Source organism: Lonchura striata, chromosome 2 (genome assembly GCF_050655825.1).
Source record: "Lonchura striata isolate lonStrDom1 chromosome 2, ASM5065582v1, whole genome shotgun sequence".
NCBI lineage: Eukaryota > Metazoa > Chordata > Aves > Passeriformes > Estrildidae > Lonchura > Lonchura striata.
The window spans coordinates 29,740,597-29,759,724 of record NC_140704.1 but is presented as its reverse complement, the minus strand read 5'-3'; the positions used below and the strand labels follow the sequence as shown (position 1 = coordinate 29,759,724).

Below are 19,128 nucleotides of genomic sequence, written 5' to 3'. Positions count from 1 at the left end.
AGGGAAGGGGAAAGAGCTGCACCATCTTGTACCCACTGTACAGTGCACTGCCAGCAAACCCTCTTCTTGCTGTACTGCTCTGCCCTGCCTTCTGTGGTGCCTTTGTATGCCCTTAAAATCTTTTAGCCCAAGGTGTAAAAAAGTCCTGTCTGATGATTTAGACTCAATATGATCTTTTGTTTTCGATGGTTAAATGTTCCAGGAGCATTTTCCTAGAGCACCTGAAACTATTTTTAAAAGGTAATTCACAGCACACCATTTTCTAGGTTCCCCTTTATTTAAAATACGAGAAAGTACATCCCAAAGTGCTTCCACTCATGAAACACATATGAAAATAATGTAATAATAACCCAAGAAACTGTGCAAGAAACTTTCCATGCCTGTATACCTCTTCTTTGAGCAGAGGAGCTGAAGTGCTTTACTGTTTCACAGATCCCTCAGATCCACAAGGAAGGTTATAAGAATTCCCCAGGAGAGTTTTTTTTCCCGATTGTTGCTTCTTTCTCAAAAATGTATGCCCAGCTTTATTAATGATCACTAATCACATATGAGCCACTACAGAGGGTTGTCAACTTCACGCCTGCAATCCCAGTCCCTTATGCTGACATCAAAACCAAAAACTTCAGTCACACGATCTACAGAGGCATGGATACTGTGAGCCACTGACCAGAGGTAAGGTCTTCTGGACCTGTGAAGTGGAAGAAACAGCGGTGAATAGGAGTGTGTGAAAGCCCCAGGGAGAACTGGCACTCTGCTGCAGACACACAGGAAGACACTGCACCTGCCTCGGGGAGTCCCTGGTCCCAGAGAGCAGTGGTGCTGAGCTTCAGCTGCCAGAAAGTAGAGAGAAAGTAAATGCAAGGTTTGCCACTGGCAAAGCCATTGATAAATGCTATCTTTCTGCATAAGAGTAAATCACAGGCAATGTAAAATTCTGTACTGCAAGAGATGCATGAGGCTTTTCACAGCCTCATTCAGTGACTCTCTTCCCTCTCTCCCAGCCCCTGAGCTGTATTACAGAAATACAGTTTCTGTATTTACACTGTGCTTTATCCTCTTGCTAAGCATTCCCTGTTAGCCACCTTAGCTGACAAAGTACTGAATTAAACAGATCACAGGTTTGACTGACTGTTGCTGTTCTTATGATGCCTTCTCACCCAATTTGTATCACTTGCCCAAAAGACAAGGGTCACCTCTCCCTGGCTCTTGCACTTGACAGATTGTCTGCCCCTTGCTAAGTAGTATTAACTGACCTGTCGGTATAGCAGAATTTTGCACTCACATTTTCACAGAGAAAGAAACAAAAATTATAGCAAAGCCTTGTGAAATCAAGCTGACAGTTCCTATAAAATCCCCTCTCAGAAAGAGCAGTCTATATCCTGACCCTCCAAAACCCATGACAATAGTATTAAACTAAATATTTTAGCATTACCTCTATTTAATTTGCTTTTCACAGTTTTCTGTTACAGTACCTATGGTGATGCGTCCATTTGGTGATGAATTCCCAGCACAAGTTTAGCATGTTTCCTGTAGTTAAGACTACTCTCAGCAGGTAAAACACATGGCCAAAAGTACCTTTTGGGGAGATGGACCGAAACGCAGAGGCCCATTTCTTTGTATTCATTCATCTAGAATGATGTCTCCCTGCAGACCATCGCACTGACTGCAGCCTCACCTCGCCTGGAGCCGTGGGGGAAAGGCACACAAAAATCCCTCCAACATTCAGTGAGAGGCTGGAGTGAAGAGCAGCTCCCGAGCTCCCTGCCTGCATCGAAGCAGCCAGAGCCACTTCCAAAAGCTACACAAAAGAGCCTCTGTCACTGCTGATGAGAGATCCTTTGGAAGCTTAGGAGTCGTGACTGGCAGCATTTCATATCTGGCCATCTTTAGGTTTGGACAAGAATGGGAAAGAAGAAAGAGATGGGAAAGGAGAGAGCAGGGGAGAAAAAAGGTAGGATCAGCTCAGAGCAGCTCTGGCTAAGAGCCTGTCACAGCAACATGCATTTTGCATTACCTCATGTGTAATATTTTTTGCTTTCATGCTTTCTTATCAACATGGAAATTTCCAGTTTACTTTTGACCCTTTCAGCAGAAAGTGGTCAATTTCTCTCAGCTAAGAAGGCATGTTTTAATTCATTATTAAGAAATACAAAACTTTCTCAGTGTAAAGGTACATTGTAAACATAATAAGCCTAAACCAAGAACAAGCAGTTTCATCTTAAAGAATGTATGCATTGCTGCTTTCTGTAGGAGGTTACAGATAAACTGCAAATAAACGGATTATGTTTGATTATGAATACTCCCAGATTTTAAAAAATTCTAATTCACTTCTTAGCTTCTATTGTGGCATGGTTACAAAATATTTTTACGTCTCTATATCTTGCTTTTTCCACTTACAAACCATACAATTTTCTTGTTGAAAACAGTAAAAATGCTGTAGCTGATTCATGCACAACAGTAAGCATTTGTTCTTTAAAGATGAAAAACATTCTAGAAGTTAAATGTTAACAAATTGGTTCCCTTAAGAAGTTTTCCTTCACAACTCTCAGCTTCATTTTTCCATAACATAGAGACAGAAAATCTTCTTTTCATGTCTCCGATCAACTGTTTTTCTGTGTATTTTTGTTATTCTCCCTTATTCAATTAGGTGCCTTTTAGTGTGGCTGCAGTGGCACAAAATGACTTGAAAAATAAATTAAGCTTTCATTTTCAAGTATTTGAATACAAAAATAATCAACAATTCATTATTTTAAAAATATTTTATGATTATTTATTCTGTTATTTTTCTCTTCCTCTCTTTAAAATGCATAACTTTATTCTTATGAGCTAAGAAAGAATCTTAATATTCTATTTCAGAGGGAAAGTAAGTGCTAAGTGATCAGTTTTAAAAAGATTCAAGGAAATACTCTTCACATCTAAAATAGGGGTGGGGCATGATTCACTCAAGCCAAAGCAGGAATGGTAGAGAAAGAAAAAAAGCCCAAGAATTTTTTATTCTGTCACATGTTTTAAAACTTTTAATCTTGCTTTTTGGAACGTGTCAAGCTGTCACTTTCTTGAAGTATGCTTCCCAATGCTTTCAACACTTGCACTTTTGTCATAAACCCATAGGAATTCATAATCTTATTCATTACTTTACTATTACAGGCTCTCTTATGAAGAGCTGGGCACGGGGACTGCCTGGCCATAGGCTCTGATGCATGCAGCTCAAAGGTGATGATATATGTCCAGCCACAAAGCCCTACTGGGGTGCTGCTGTGCCTAAATTCCCACCCAACGAGGCCAAGCAGGGCTCAGCTGCCTCCATCTCAACCACACCCTGCTGGAGGGGTCCCAGGAGGCCACTGCCACACTCCCCTGGCTATGAGCCACCTTTCTGGGAGCTGCCAGTCCACTCCATTCTCCAAATAGCTGATGCTGGTCTGGATGTGGAAAAAAATGGGTGTGAAGGGAGGAACAGTAAGGAAGGTTGGCTATCCCTAGACTAGCGCTTTCATTTCATTCTAATATATGAACACCTCAAGACAAAGGAAAAAAAAAAGAAGTGAGAAAAATATTTCAGCAATTTCCCCTTTCTCCTACAGTTCACACAGGAAAGTGAAATTAAACCACCTAGGGATTAATTTAATGGGTGAAGATATAGGGATTTTTATTTTACATACTTAAGTAAGTAACAATGAATGCTGACATTTTTCTTTAAGGTCTAAAATCTGCCCTCAAATTGTTAGGAGTAGTTGGGTGAAAGGCTGTATGGTGGGAGAGACAGAGAAGACTGAATTACCACCTCTCTTAGCCTCAGGAAAAAAATAATAAAATATTTAAAGCCTATGAATATAATTTATTTGTGACTTGCCTACAACTATTGTGCTCACTGATTTCACTTAATGTGCGCTGGCAGAGTACGTCAGCCTGGCAGAAGTGCTGCTGCATTACGGTGCACTGACTCCATTAAAACACTGCACAGCAGCTAAACTGGGGCAGCCCTGCCCTCCTGAAATCCTCAGCTGGCCCCCATGACCCAGGAGAGAAGTCAGCCCCAGAAGAGGGAAAGTGCAGGCAGGCTGCCCTCCAGTGCACACCTGCAGGAGACTCCCTTTGTCAATATGACACCCCAGCAGCTCCTCCTGCAAGGGGACTGGCTCTTACCCTGCCAGGGATATTGTGCCCCTGGGAACAGCATCTCTAGCCCTGAGCAGAGCCACTCTGGTTGCACAACCAAGTTGTGCTCGCATGAGCATAGCTTCTTGGTTGTTTTAGAATGATCAGACAAGTGAACAATCAAAACACAGCAGCCACTGAAAGAAGACTTGACAGGGCTCAAACACACCCATTACCTCTGCCATAATTCTCTTGACGAAGACAGAGAGCCATGACTGAAATCCAACCCCATCAGCACCAAGTCAAATATTTGCCATCTTTCCAGGCAGATCCTACCTGGTGTCCAATCTGGCGCCAGCCAGACTTCTGGATATCAGCTGATGACACATCATAAAAACCCAGAAGCAGCAATTCTCTCACATGCAAACAGGTACTTATTAACATCCGCCTGTTGTGTCTGACACAGTGCAACATGTCGTGTATTCTTTCTGAAATAAGTACACTCAAGCACCAAGAGCTTTTGTTAAAATTATCATTACTGTTAATAGCTAGGAACATTAGGGCACTTACCACCAGCCAGCTGCATCCCACCTGAGAACTTCTGCTGGGAACACAAGATGGGTGGCTCAGCTCTCCTCTTCCTCTAGGACTTTGTTCTTCCTTCTCATGACTATTCAAAAATCACATCATCATTGCAAGGTTCTATTTTGCTCTATTATAGCTCCCAGTTTCTGCTGAAAGTTTAGGAGGCAAAGATAATTAATTTCACTTAAACAGCCCAGGACCTTTATTTTGGACTCACAACATTAATAAATATTCATAAAATTCACAAAATCAGTATTACTTTTTCTCTTCTATCCTGTATCAAAAATGCAACCTAACTTTTATATAGCCATTTCAGTCACAACACTTTACATTGCAGGAATTACTAATCCTTTTTTGAGGTGCAGAAAAGCCAAGCACCATGCCCAGGATAGCCAAGCTAGTGTGACACATACAACAGTGAAACCCAGATCTACAGCACACAGGAGCTTTTCTCTGCAGCACAGCAGAGCTGCAACAGGGTCCCACTCCTGAAGGGCTCCTTTAGGATCTTCCACAGGATAAATAAATACAATTTCCCACTAACACTCTAGGCATTTCCAGCTAATAAGCTGTTCTTTGGTTAGTGTAGCAATGTCAAGAAATCAGTTTAAAAAGTTTGGCACCTAGAGCCACAATTAGGCTCAAAAAGATGCTGCCCAAACTGTCAGAGGCAAATAACACATCTTGCTTTCTCTTGGCTTGCCCAACTGCCAAGATAAAAGTTACATCCCTAGCAGATGTCACCCAAGTCAAAAAAGATTGTTCTTTACTCTAAATTCACATTGTTCCTAGCATATGGGATTAAGAGCTGTGATAAAGAGCTTTGAGTCTGACTGTGGGAACCATATCTTTTTTTGTCTGATCTGAGCAACAGCTGACTTCTCTGGACGTCTCTCTTTTTTTCATCCAAGCACCTAATTGTCTTGGAAAAAACAACCGGTTATCAACTTAAACAAAACAACTGCTCTCCGGAACAGACCAATAAAACAGAATTTATATGAGGAGCTGTGGGTTTATTGGCTACTGGTTTAAACTGGTTGTTCTATTTTAGAAGAGTATCATTTTTACTGGGTTTTCCCCCCGTTGGAATGAGTATTAACTCCATTGTCATAAAGAAGGAGCTGCATTGTTTAATGTGGCCGTTAAAAAGGAGGTTTATAGACCACATGACCACAAGAGTTCACTCGGGTCTCGTAGTAATTAGTAGAAATGGGTGCATAGCAGCAGTTCACAACATGCTGCTCTTGTTTGACCCTTTTGCCCTACATTTTCGACCACTTTGAGTTTGTTTCATGTAAATGTCTCTAAAAACTGACCTTCATTGCCCTCTGCTGGCTACTCCATTTCTCACTGCACCGCGCAGAGGAGAGGATGCGCCGTGGATTATCCCGGGTCAGTAACCGAGTGCAAGCAGCTGCTCTCACCCTCTCCTACCCGGTAGGAGGGCAGGAGAATTTAAAAAACACAAGTGAAAACTTAGGGGTTGAGCTAATTCCAGTGTAATGATTGAAAAAAGATAGTACAATAATAAAAACAATATTTAAAATAATTATTATAATAATAGTGATAATAATTATAATAATGATAATGATAATGATAATGATAATGATAATGATAATGATAATGATAATGATAATGATAATAACGATAACAATAATGAAAATTATAATTATGATAATTATCATGCAAGAGAGGGAGACAAATAAAACCCAAGACAAATTCTTTACAAGACAATTTTTCACTACCCACTGACCAATGCACAGCTTGTCCCTGAGCAGTGGTTGGTTCATCCCAGCCAACTCCTCCCAGTTTATATACTGGGCATGACATTCCATGGCATGAATATACCTTTGGCCAGTTCGAGCCAGCTGTTCTAGCTATGCTTCTTCCCAACTTCTTGTACACCTGCTCACTGGCAGAGCATGGGAAACTTAAAAGTTCTTGGCTGAGGGTAAGCAGCATTTAGCAACAACTATAATAACGTTAACAACATTTTTCTCATAACAAACCCAAAACCAGATCATTGTGTCATCTACTAAGAAGAAAATTAATTCAGTCCCAGCTGAAATCAGGACAGATATAGCTGAATAAATTACGGGGCACCTGAAGAAGGCTACTAGACATAGCATCTGTCTCGGGGACTGCCAGAAACAAAGCTTAGTCTAGCTTTGCTGTCTACTGCAGCCACTGATTAAGTACTGAGCTTAATGCACACTTGCCTATAGGTATATTATAGCAAGCACACTACCACATAGGGCAGAGATCTTTTCTTAGGAACAGCCAGTAAATATTTTTAAACCAAAATAAAGTTGTTTTAAAAACCATGTTACTTCAAACCTGTATAATAGAGCCTTCTCTGATAACCCAGCAAAAAGGCAATCACTGTACCTCATCAATAAATGTGAAAAACCTTTCTTAATGCCTGCATTTAAAACAACTGTATTTCAGAATCAGTGAAAAAATAGTCCATTTCTGCAATACCATAATGTGTCTGTTAGTGTTTCAAAGGAACTGGTCAGGAAACACTGCAGAATGCTAGCCAGACCTGGATTACTGACAGGTATTTTGTCTCATGTCAACACTGAATGGTACTTGTTGGTAATAAGGTGATTTATGTGAAAGGTAGATATGGGGAAATCCAGCCTCTTATACATTAATTTTCATGAACCCAGGGAATTGAGCATTTGGTTGATAGGGAGAGCTAAAGGGCCAAAGCAATAGTGAGCACTGAAGCAGAGCTCGTCTTTTAGCAATAAAGAGCATGATGGGCACTGGAGGACTAAATACCTTTACTTCCTTTGTGGTTGTCTTTACTGCACATATTTCTTGAGCAAGTACATCTTTGTTGTGCCTCCTCTCATGAGCAGCTAATTCACTAAACACTGAATAAACTCTTCCTTCATACAATCTCCATGTGTTTAGCAGGTGGTGATATCACATTCTGTTGGAAGCTGGCTTTGAAAGAATGATGAAAATCCCCATTCTCACAGAGATAATGTAGCTTATGACTCTCTGGCTCTTTTATTTTTTTTAGCCATATCCTTTTCCTAGAAAATAGTTCTAATTTTTTTTTACTAAATAAAAGGTGGCATATCTGGTAGAGCACCATGTATGCATTTTTCATGAAGCAGGATGATTATATTACAGAAGTTGAACTCTACAGGTACTTTGTGTAGCAAAAAGATTTTAAATTGGGAGAACAGAACATTCTGGGTGCCTTGGATTTTCAGCAATTAAAAGAATATCACAGTGCAGTGAACACAGCCAACTGTGTAGCAGAGTTTTAATTTTTATATTAGAAATAGAAGGTTACATTAAATAATAAAAATAATGAAGAAAGAAAGAGGGGACAGAAAAGAAAGTTATATGAGTCATGCCTTGGAATGGAGAAGTGGGTATTTCTCTTGTTCTGCCTGAGTTCCCCTTCAAAATTAACAGTGACAGTACCCTGTATTTTTCTTTGAAATTGTTTGAAGACACACAAGACTGCATCCATTTTCCCATGGTTCATCAGTTGATTTTACCAATGCTGTCTATAAATTTCAAGCAAGTTACTGGGAAAATCTCGAGATTCTTCTGGGTTTGACAGGTGAGATAAGATTTTCACATGAGATCTCCAACTTCCTTGTGCACAAGAAATTAAGAAAAGTCCCTCCGTGTAGCAGTCATAGGGTCTTTTAATGCCACATACACCATTTCCTTTAAAGGAAAGACAGAGACAGAGGTTGCTCCTCTATTGAATTCACTTTACAGTAACAAGTTTATACAGTGCCCTGGTTCCTGTCCCTTATTTATCATCATTGAGACTTAGACCATTCTCGACCCATTAGTGAGTATTATGCCGTAAGACAAAAGACAGGCTTTTGGTTGGAGCAATAGATGAGACATGAATGACAGTTTACAGGGAAGGTGCTCAGCCTGCAAGGATCTTCCAGGCTTCCAGAAGTCTTTTCTGAAGACTTTGTGAATAGATTCCTGGAGAATAATAAAAATCTCTGTTGGCTTCCCAACATGTCTCCAGTCAATGAGCTACAAAATGAAGTCACAAGGTTAAACCTTCATTCATCTTATTCCCTATGGTCTAATTTGGCGGTTAAATCTACACATCTTGAAGGAGAGAACAGCTGTACTCAGTCTTGAGGGCTGCATGTGCCTAGAAATGTGAAATAATCTCTGCTCTAGTTCAACAGACTGTCAGGTTTATCTGTCTGAGGATGAGTCAGAAGTGAACAGCATAGTGTGGGCAGAGGAAGGCTCCTCAAAATGAGGCAACACTGAAAGTGGCTACAGTCAAATTCTTCAGTATCACGATGGTTTCCCACCTATGACTCATCTGTCTGTTTTGCCCTAACCACGTATCTGCTTCACAGAGTCCCAGAAGGGAACACTTCCCATCACACACCTCCTGGGTTTGAAAATAAACAGGCAGCATGACCTAATGCTTCATACCCAGGACAACTTAACCTTAAGAAATTATATCCTTGAAATGATGTGCTCCTGGAGATCGTTATGAAAGGCATGTTAGAAAGATAAACATCTCTCCAGTTATCTGACGTTTTGTCTTTACATATTCAGGATTCTGAACACTGATTGGAGTTAAACGCCAAAATTTATGTAAGATGCATTAGGGACTTTTTCTAAGAAAACTGAAACATCTTGAAGAGTTGAAAGTAAAGCATTTACACTCCCAGGAGATAACACAGTGAGACTATAAATTCTTCCCTGTCATTAGAACTGAACATTAGAATCCCTGTCCTTTTCAAGAAAACCCACAGAAATGGGAAATGTCATTTATGAATAATTATCCCTTTTTCTTGGCTCTTACTCATGTTACCAAGCCATCTGTAAAAATGGCCCCACCCCCATCAGAGCAAAGGAAAAAGAAAATTTATTTTTGACAAGATGACAAAATGTCAGGAGGGGTCCTCAGCAGGATCCCAGGAAACTGATTAAAAAGAAGACAGACTTCTTTTTAAAATTGTATGAAATCTGATTTTCTACTGATATCCCATGGTTTTTCCTATTCCCCATTAGTCTGGAATGGAAAATGTTCAAAGGATCTTGCCGTGAATATGCTTCCTATAGAATAATGAAAATTGCTGCTTCCATCTTGAGAGCAACATGAGCCTGCTATACATTAAAACAACAGACAATAAATGAAGTTTCCATGCGAGTTCTGGAAAAGGGAAATGTAAGCTCACACTCATGTCTCCCTTATCCCTTTTAATGTCAATTCATGAAAGAAATGTAGAAAAAAAATGAGTGGAGGATGATGAGTCTGAGGAAAAGTTTCTGAAAATTCTGGCTTCTCTAACAAACATCAATTCAACAACACATCATTAGTTCAAAAAGACCCCATCCAAATCAGTGAAATCAGTGGGAAAGCTCCCAGTTGGCTTCAGCAGATTTGAGTCAACAAGAATGCAATTAAAATGCTTCTTTGCTTTTTTCAGTGAAATCACTTCTTAAATAAAAAATTGCTTTGTAATGAAAAATTGCTTTTTACAACAGCGAAATTGTGTTGGGACTCCTTGTTTTCATTTATGTGCTTTTCTTTTTTGGCGGAGTAGGCTAGAAATAAATATATTTCATCTCACTCATCCCCCAAACTTTTTAATTTCACTTCTTCATTTTTTACTGGAAAACAAACACATGAAATGACATGAAGTAGAGGTGGGTGCTGGAAAGTAATACTGTGATCAGATCAGAGGCCCAGCTGGAAACCTGGATGCCTACCAGAAGTAGGGGACAAATGATCCCAGAGGAAGTGAGCTTAGCCAGTTCTTACTTTTTCATTGTCCCAGTAAGTAACTCCTCTCTCCATTGCTTTTTTTTTGATGTTGCACATGAGTGAATTACAGAAGTGCAGAAATCATGCTTCATGGAGTCTAAAAAAACTCAGAGATACTACAAATGTGCTGGCAGGATTGCTAGAGCTGAAACAAATACTACATTTGAGCAGAAGGAGAAAGCATCAGCTGTTCCTTGGTCAGCTACACATATATAAGGACCACACGTGGTCACCCACGACAGCCTGAAGAATTCCCCTTCATCATTTGTCTCTTGTCTGTGTATTCAATTTTGTGAAAAACATTGGAATATTGGAGGATCACCTTGCTGAGCTCTCTGTAATTTTTTTCTTCAATGGGAGGCACCACATACACAAAACTGACCTATCTTCAAAAAGTGAAACACAATTGCAGAAATGTTAAACTCCTGGTTTCCTGAATGCGCTCAGACAGGTACAGTGGTGGCAATTATCTATGTACTTTTAGACATGCTCTTATTTAGAAGGAGAAGATTACCAGTTGGATTGTTTTATTTGGTGTCCACACTGCAAACTATGGAGCACTCAATTCCAAAGTCGAAGGATATTTTCTGAAGGAACAGCAGTCTGTGGTCAGGCCATGCAAAAGGTGATTTATCTGAAGCACTGCAGCCCACAGAAAGGACCAGTGCTGGAGGAGTGAGAAAATTGTAAGGAGTGCGAAGCAGCAGAAAGGGGAGCAGCAGAGAGGAAATCTTCTGGACTGTCCAGAAATTCTTATCCCCCATCCTCCCTATACTTCTTGGGGTGAAGAGGAGGAATAGGAGATAGAAATGAAGAGATGAAGTAAGTCTGGGGGAAAATGGGCAAGTAGGGAGGAAAATACTGATTTATTTTTTGGTTTTGCTTTTCATTATATAAATACATTCTCATTGGAAATAAATTCATTTTTTCCAAGTAAGGTCTGTTTTGCCTGGGATGTTAGCTGGATGTCAGCTGGAAGTGATATACCTCAACAAGAATTTTAATTCTATTTTCTCCCCCTCTAAGAAGAGGAAGTGAGTGAGCAGCAGTGAGCGGGAGGGTGTCTGGCTGCTGGCCATGGTCCACCCACCACAACTGAACGTTTTCTGTTGGTACTGGTTACCAGTTGCACTGCATAGCTGTCTCAAAGCTCCAGCTAAAACATGAGTTATTTTATTCAAGATGTTTCATACATAAATATCTTCTCAGTCTTTGCCAGCCACAAAAGGTTAATAAGATGTAAGCTAAATCACTAAAAAGTAATCTCCAAAAATGCATTAATGTCATTATTTTTCACTTTCCTTTCAAGTCTTATAAAGTGTTGCATGTATTTCACACTATCTGGCCATCCCCTAAAGAACAGCCTTCAGCCTTGTGTTTAGCATTACTAAAATCTGGAGTAAGAGTGTCTTTTTTTTTCTTTTCCTCCCCTCCAAATGTACTTTAATTAGCAAAGTCTTCAAGCCTTGAGAAGAGATTTACTGCATGTCAACACATGAATTCATGTTATTTGAGTCCATAACACTTTCTCTGTTAATTCATAGCCATAATTTACTACATTCAAGCATCCTATTTGTTTTGCTAACTACTGATGCATATTGGCCAAACACATTTGCTGAGATCTCTGTTTAATGACAGGGTTCATGAACAGAGCTGAGAGTTGGGAAGCTCTGGTGATCTGCAGCATCTGAAGACATTATACCCACAGAAAGCAGGACAGATCCTCAACATTTTTATCCCACTCAATATGTCTCTGTTCTGAGTTGCATTTATAAACCCACTTAGCTGAGTAGTTTTCACTGCAAGAGCTAAGATATGAGTTAAAGCCTCACACCTTAACCACAGTAAACCAAATTAGAACTGGCTACCTGGCAATCACTTTAGAAGGTCAGAAGTGACTGTACTTAATGCCAGCTACACTGCTCCTCTTTGAAGCTGTGACCAGCATAAATTATTCTGTTCCTGCTGCCTCCTCTTTTGCCCTCCTGTAACAATCCTTTATTTAATGTGAGGAAAAATATCTCTCCATCCAAACTGACATGGTTACTGCCTGGAACAAGGTGTTTGTCACTTTTCAAGGTAAATCAGGTTTCTGAGGTCAAGACACTGAATGGGTTATACAGGTAACATCCCAGTATATACTGGAAACTTCTACATTTATTCAACACTGTAGTGTTATGTTTCCTGAATACTGCCATATATCTTAAAAAAGATGCAAGATTATTATACTTTCTGTGCATAGAGAAGTAAGTGAAAAAATGTTTGTTTTCCATATGCACGAACTCTATGAACTGTTTTTTCTCTAAATGCCTTTAGAGTTCCATGACCACATGTGAAAATGTTTCCTGTCATCCCTTCATGTTTCCTATAAAAATCCAATATGCTACCACAAATGTCAAAAATGAGGCCATATAGTTTCAATTACTTGTTTCAAGAAGATGCCTTTTCAATCACAACTTCATACTTAAAGGGCAGCTGCTTGGGTCACATTACACGTCAAGAGGCAGACTTCATGATTATTGAAATTTTCTGTGTGTGTAAAGCCTCAGAAGGCAAGGAAAATCAGACTGCCTACATAAAAGAGCATTTCATTGTGAGAATTACTTCAGATACATAGGCTACCACCGAGAGTATGGATATCTTGATAAGAATATCCCTCTAGTTGACAGTTTCTTTTCATTTGATATGTATCACTGGCTAGAGCTCCATGGATCTGCAGTTACACCATGCCAATGTTCCCAGCTGAGTCAACAGGGATTAATAGATATGAATTCTTCATGGCCAAAGGCAGCACCTTCTAAATTCAGTGAAGTCTCAAGGACAAAGAAGAATTTAGGATGAGATTGTTGTTTTCTGTGATTTAGCTAAGAACTTAAAGAAAATGTAAGCAACAGGCCTTGTAGATGGCCACATATATGTACTTTTAATTTTTCAGTTTCTTTCCATTCAATCTAAAAAGCTCATTCTTGGAGTCAGAAGGGTCTGGAAACCATGCAACACATTAGAAACATGAGACACCATTGTGGTAGAGCTAGGAAATCTTGCTGAGGTACACCAAATCTGCCAGGCAGACATGGATTTGTATTACTTAACTTCTATTAGCTCATTAATAAACTCCTGAAAAACTGGGATAACACAGCCTGGATGTAGAGCTTGCTGGTGAGGAGGCTACAAAGAAAGGAAGGCTCCTTTTCCTACCTGTAGTCTCTAACAGAACTGGGGGCATCCATGAACAAAGGCTCTCCTGCTTACTCAAAAGTATATTCCCTGTAGACCCACAGTGAACTTCTCATTAGCTGAATAACCCCACAAGCAGAACTCTTCATTGCCTGTTTCCAAAATCTCTTTCTCACCCTGCCTAAATGTAAGGTGTTTTTGTAAAGCTGAAATCTGCCCCACAGGAGCAGGTACAGACCTCCTTCTGTAGGTTCCCTTAAAACTGCTCATTTATTCACACAATTACCTAAACCAACAGCAGTACCAGGGATCTCCTCCACCTGTGGAAGCATGTGGAAGAGCTGACAGTAACCAATGGCATTAACAAATCAACTCAAACTTTAAATCTTTTTATTAAAAATTAAAATAATCCTTCCTTCTCTCATAGCAAGAATTTTTTTTTTTTTGAGCCATGAAAAATGTTGCTTTTTGCATCAAAATACTGCCATAGTTCTGAAAATAAGTCCTGTCTAGACATTTTTAGACATACCTATACTTGATTCATCACTAAAAAAAAATTAGGGCACCTTGTGGTAAATGCAGTTTGGTTGATACAGGTAGTGGTTTGCAAGACTTCTCTTGTACATCCTGTTCGCTGAACCAAAGAAAAATGAAGCAAAGCTAGCTATAAAAAGCTTCAAACAAGTTAACTTTTTGTAGTAGGAAGTGTACTTCTATCTGGGGTGAGGCAGAACTGACTGCACACAGAACTTCCAGGCAGCACTCATTTTCAGGGTTATCTGAAAAATAGTTTGACAGTTAATCTCCATCTTGTTAATTCAAGTGATTTCTCTTTTTCTCATATGGTTCCTTACCAGCATTGTATGCTAGAAGCTCATATTTTTATACAGTTTATATTTAGACAATTTTTTTACCGCAGCCATTGTTCATGAAAATACAAAGCAATCATTCAGGATGAAGTTTTCACACAATGAGGGACAAATTAAATTAATTAAACATTTCACATGGAAATCTACTATTACAGTTCATCTGTTATAATAAACAGTAATAGTGAAAATATTACTGCTGTATTTTTCAACTTCCCAGGAGTTTCTCTGAAACTGAACTACAGCATAATGTGCCATAAAAACTCCCATGGACTTTACATCTGTGTCAGAACTGTTCAGTGAAAGCTCTGGTGGTCATAACACTGACTGTGAAACAAAATTATAACTGGAACTGATAGATACTATCATCATGACACACAATATTATGAATGTATTACAATTTCCCAGGAGCATAAACATACCATAAATACTGTGACATCATAACATATAAATGGGTATTTCCAAAATAATTTATGAAAGTGATAGTTCAAAGGCAGTGAAAAATGCAGTTCCCGAGACTTATCATGAGCATAAACAAGAAGTATCACCACAGAGTCACAGAAAGGATAGCTCAGGCAAACATGGAGGAAATTATTCAAGCCAATATTACACAATAATATACCCACAGAAATTATAAAATATTGATTAGTTGGTAAAATGTGACATGAATATTGAAAGATTTAATCAATTCCTTGGAAAGCAAAATATCAAAGTCACAAGGACAGAGATTCAAGCAGTATTTCCAGATGTCAGGGATAAGAAGCATGTGAAGCAAATGGTAAATATGATAAAATACCATGAAATATATTAGACAAGTGAATTAAATAAGAGATTACAAGAGAGTGACATAACTTTTTTTGTTTGCTTTTTTTTTAGTTCCTAGAATTTGGTCATAAGTAACCTACCTTGGATCTTTACTTTTAATGTAGAAAAGATGAAGCATTATCAAGATGTTCACACATTTTAAGATGTTACGGAGAAGATGGAGGAAAAAAAAGTAATTTTGAAAGTGACATTCTCAATCATTTCTTCACGGATGCAAATTATATAGAAAAGTAAGCAGAGGAGATAGGCACCTTTCTTCAGTGATAATTATCACAGAAGAGGTTCACATGTCTGCGTTCATGGCTATAAAAGATATCATCTTATGCAGTAATCCTTTCAGATTGAGAACAAAAGAAGTCCTGCCCAGAGACAAAGGAAATGCAGAGCCTAATCTTCTCCTGTTGTGCAATTGACTGCACCATCCGTGCTTCCCTCAACCCACCAGCCTCTCCTGGTCTGGGTTATTCCTACAGTGTCATGTGATGGTGAACATGCCAGTACTGTGTGTACTTCATCAATCACCACCTCACGGCCTCCTCCACAGCACAGGTGACCTCACTGGTGCAGGATGAAACTCATACTGAAAGAAAGAGGACATGGGTAGAGACTGGGGAACAGGAACCTGGTGCTGTGTTTTGGTGTTGTGGTCTTGCAGGCATTTCAGAGTTGGGAGTGTTGTGCATGAATAATGTGACTGGGGAGCATAAAGAACACTTGGAATCTTTTTTCACTCCAGACTTCTCTTGTGTTCATATTGGATATGCATGGAGAGATGGCTTGAATAACCTGAGTTAGGTTAATCTAAACAATCATTTTTGGAATTAATTACTGCACTTGGGGAAGAAATATTGTTATTCATGCCTCCAGAACAGAGAAATTAGAGAATCACAGTATAAACTAGGTTGGAAAAGACCTTTGAGATCTTCGAGTCCAACCTGTGACCTAAAATCAACTTACCAACTAAACTATGGCACTGAGTGCTTCATCAAGTCTTTTTTTAAACACCTCCAGGGACAGTGACTCAACCACATCCCTGGGCAGCCCATTTCAATGCTGAACCACTCTTTCTGTAAAGAATTTTTTTTCTAATATCTAGCCTCATCTGCCCCTGGCACAGCTTGAGGCTGCATCCTCTCATTCTGTCACTGGCTGCCTGGGAAAAGAGAATGACCCCACCTGGCTCCAACCTCCTTTCAGACAGTTGTAGGGAGCAATAAGGTCCCCCTGAGCCTCCTTTCCTCCAGGCTCAGCAGCCCTGGTGCCCTCAGCTGCTCTTCATGGGGCAGTTGTGTTATTTCAACACTATTTAGGTACTGTGAGTTTGTTTTCTGAATTATTTAGGAGTCACTGTGACAATAAGGTTATCAGCAGGGTATTGACACCCTGGCAGCAAAGCACCCTGCAATCTCAATTTTTTGATATTTTTGTTCTCTTCAAGACCTTCCACAATTTCTTCTGCTCTTTACCTCATGCAATAGCTTTGTCCAAATGTTCCCCTGTTTATTTTTCCTTTATGTAATTTCTCAGTGGTTTTGAAAATACTCATTATTTGCTGTGTGTAATGATTAAGAAACAGATCAAGTTACATTATTGTCCCTATTTCACAGATAAATAAATAAAATTCAGGCACAAAGCTTACCTAAGACATTATGTACAGTATTTTCATAAAAAAGCAAAATCTACTACCAGACAGTAGTGGACTGGATGAAAAAATTATGCCATGAGAGACCAGTATCTGCAAAAACAGGCCAACTGGGTATTTGTAGTAATCTGAGCTGACTAATTCTACATAAAATTCCTTTCTTTTTCTTTATAATAGCTACATTTTACATTTGCAGTAGCATTTCTCCCAGGACAGTTAGTTTACTGGCTTCTATTATGCCTGCTGAGGGGATTTTTTCCAGGTTTTTGTGTTCTTTGTCATGTTAAAATGCATTTGAGATTTACCTCTGGGATTAATTCTGATACATATATATATATATATATATATATATATATATATATATACACAGTGATTGATTAATTCATAAACTCATTTTCCATATGAGAAACATGAGAATATCACAGGTAGTTTTAAGAGTTGCTTACAGATTATGCCATGGACAAAACAGAAAAACAGTTTGGTTCTTCTCATTCCCAAGAACTTTTCATACCTTCAGGGCATGGTTGTGAAAAGAGAATGTTTGTGGGTGTAATGTTGCCGACTTGAGCTTTAAATCTTTAATTGTGAACTGCTAAATCAAACTGAGATTTTGCCTCTAGGGCCCTGCCTGGTTTTAATTGGATAGTTTTATTCTGTGGTTGTCCTATTCTAACCATTTCTGCTTTTCCACTCTGAGTATTTCTGCTGGTTGTTGTGGGGTGAGAAACTAGATATGCTTTGTTCTGAGTCTAATTTAATGTGGCTATATTTCTGGAATTTCATGACATTCAAAAACAAAAAAATGCAAACTGCTGAACCTGGGATGAGCTAACACACTGCAGTGGGGTAGTCTGGAGGCTGAGCAGCTTTAATAGCAGCTCTGGTGAAAAGACTGGGGTCTTGCTTGGCAATGCTCTACTTGAGCCAGCAGTGTGCTATGGCAGGAAAAAAAAGGCCAACAGCATCCTGGACTGAATTAAGAAGAATCCTACTACTGGTTATTCCCCTTTGCATGGTATTTATTAGATAGCATATGTAAACCTGTATCCAGATTTGTATCACCAACTAACTACATGAAAGATTAAGAAAAACTTTGTCAAGGGTACATAGAAAGATTCTGCTGAGAGTCAGGAGATGGAGCAACTGGCCTGTAAGGAAAACCAAGAGGATTTGGGCTTGATTAGCCCACGCAAGGGATGTGTTAGGAAGAACCTAACAGAAATTGTTGAGGGGTTGGAAGAAAGAGGCAAGATTTTAATTGTGGGAAGAAACTGTAATCTGGAACAGGGAAGGTTCTGTCTGGATTCAAGGACAAAAAAAAAAAAAAAAAAAAAAAAATCTCTGAAGATAATTTAACATTTAATTAGGTTACTGAGAGAAGTAATGGAAACCCTCTCCTGGAAGGTTTTCAAGACCCAACTGGACAAAGTCCTGAACAATGTGGTCTGAATTCAGCATTAAATCTGCCCTGAGCAGGACATTGGACTAAGGACCTCCCAAGGCCATTTCCAAACTGGATGTTTCTGTATTTAAACACCACTAACAAATCTGGGGTAAGTTAGGAAACAGGAAACACTTTTCTCTTTAAATAATTGAAGAAAACATCGATTTCTCCATTTTAAAAAGCCTGCTTTGGAAATAGTCAAAATACATGACCTCACAGCCAAGAAAGAGAGTTTTATAAAGATGAGAGGAAGATAAAAAGGCAAGAAATTTCTAGGTTTTAGAGCATCATCCTGCTACCCAAATGCAATCTCAGAACTGTAGCCAATGTGGTCCCTGTAGAACATGTTCGCTATGGTACAGGCACTAGCTGATTTTTTCTGTTGCTGTCATGACTGTTGTCTTTGCTTCCTTTTTAATTTTGTGGATATTGTCAAAGAGACCTCCCTTCAGTAAGAGCTCAGGGTCAGCTTTCTGTCCTAGAGGATAGGTTCATCCTGGTTGATGGTTGCTTCAGAGGCTCCTTCACCCTCCTCTCTCTCTGTCATCCAGAGCAGAAACATGTGGGATAGATTTCCCTGCACAGCTTTAGTACAGATGTGCACAGTGCACACTTCCATAGCTGAACTGGTCAACCTCCATCAAAGTGCCTCATTATCAATGGAAATAAAAAATCTTGAGATCTCTACAAACCTATTTTA

At 39.3% G+C, this 19,128-nt stretch overlaps 1 long non-coding RNA gene across 1 annotated transcript; it reads right to left on the bottom strand.

Annotated features, from left to right (window-relative positions):
- Window positions 1–258: 258 nt before the first annotated feature.
- LOC110474692 (uncharacterized) lies at window positions 259–17,326 on the bottom strand. The gene is made up of 3 exons (XR_014951571.1): window positions 15,423–17,326; window positions 6,000–6,113; window positions 259–4,832 (listed from the first exon to the last, which is right to left on the bottom strand). It is a non-coding gene; the product is annotated as an uncharacterized LOC110474692 (long non-coding RNA).
- Window positions 17,327–19,128: the final 1,802 nt, after the last annotated feature.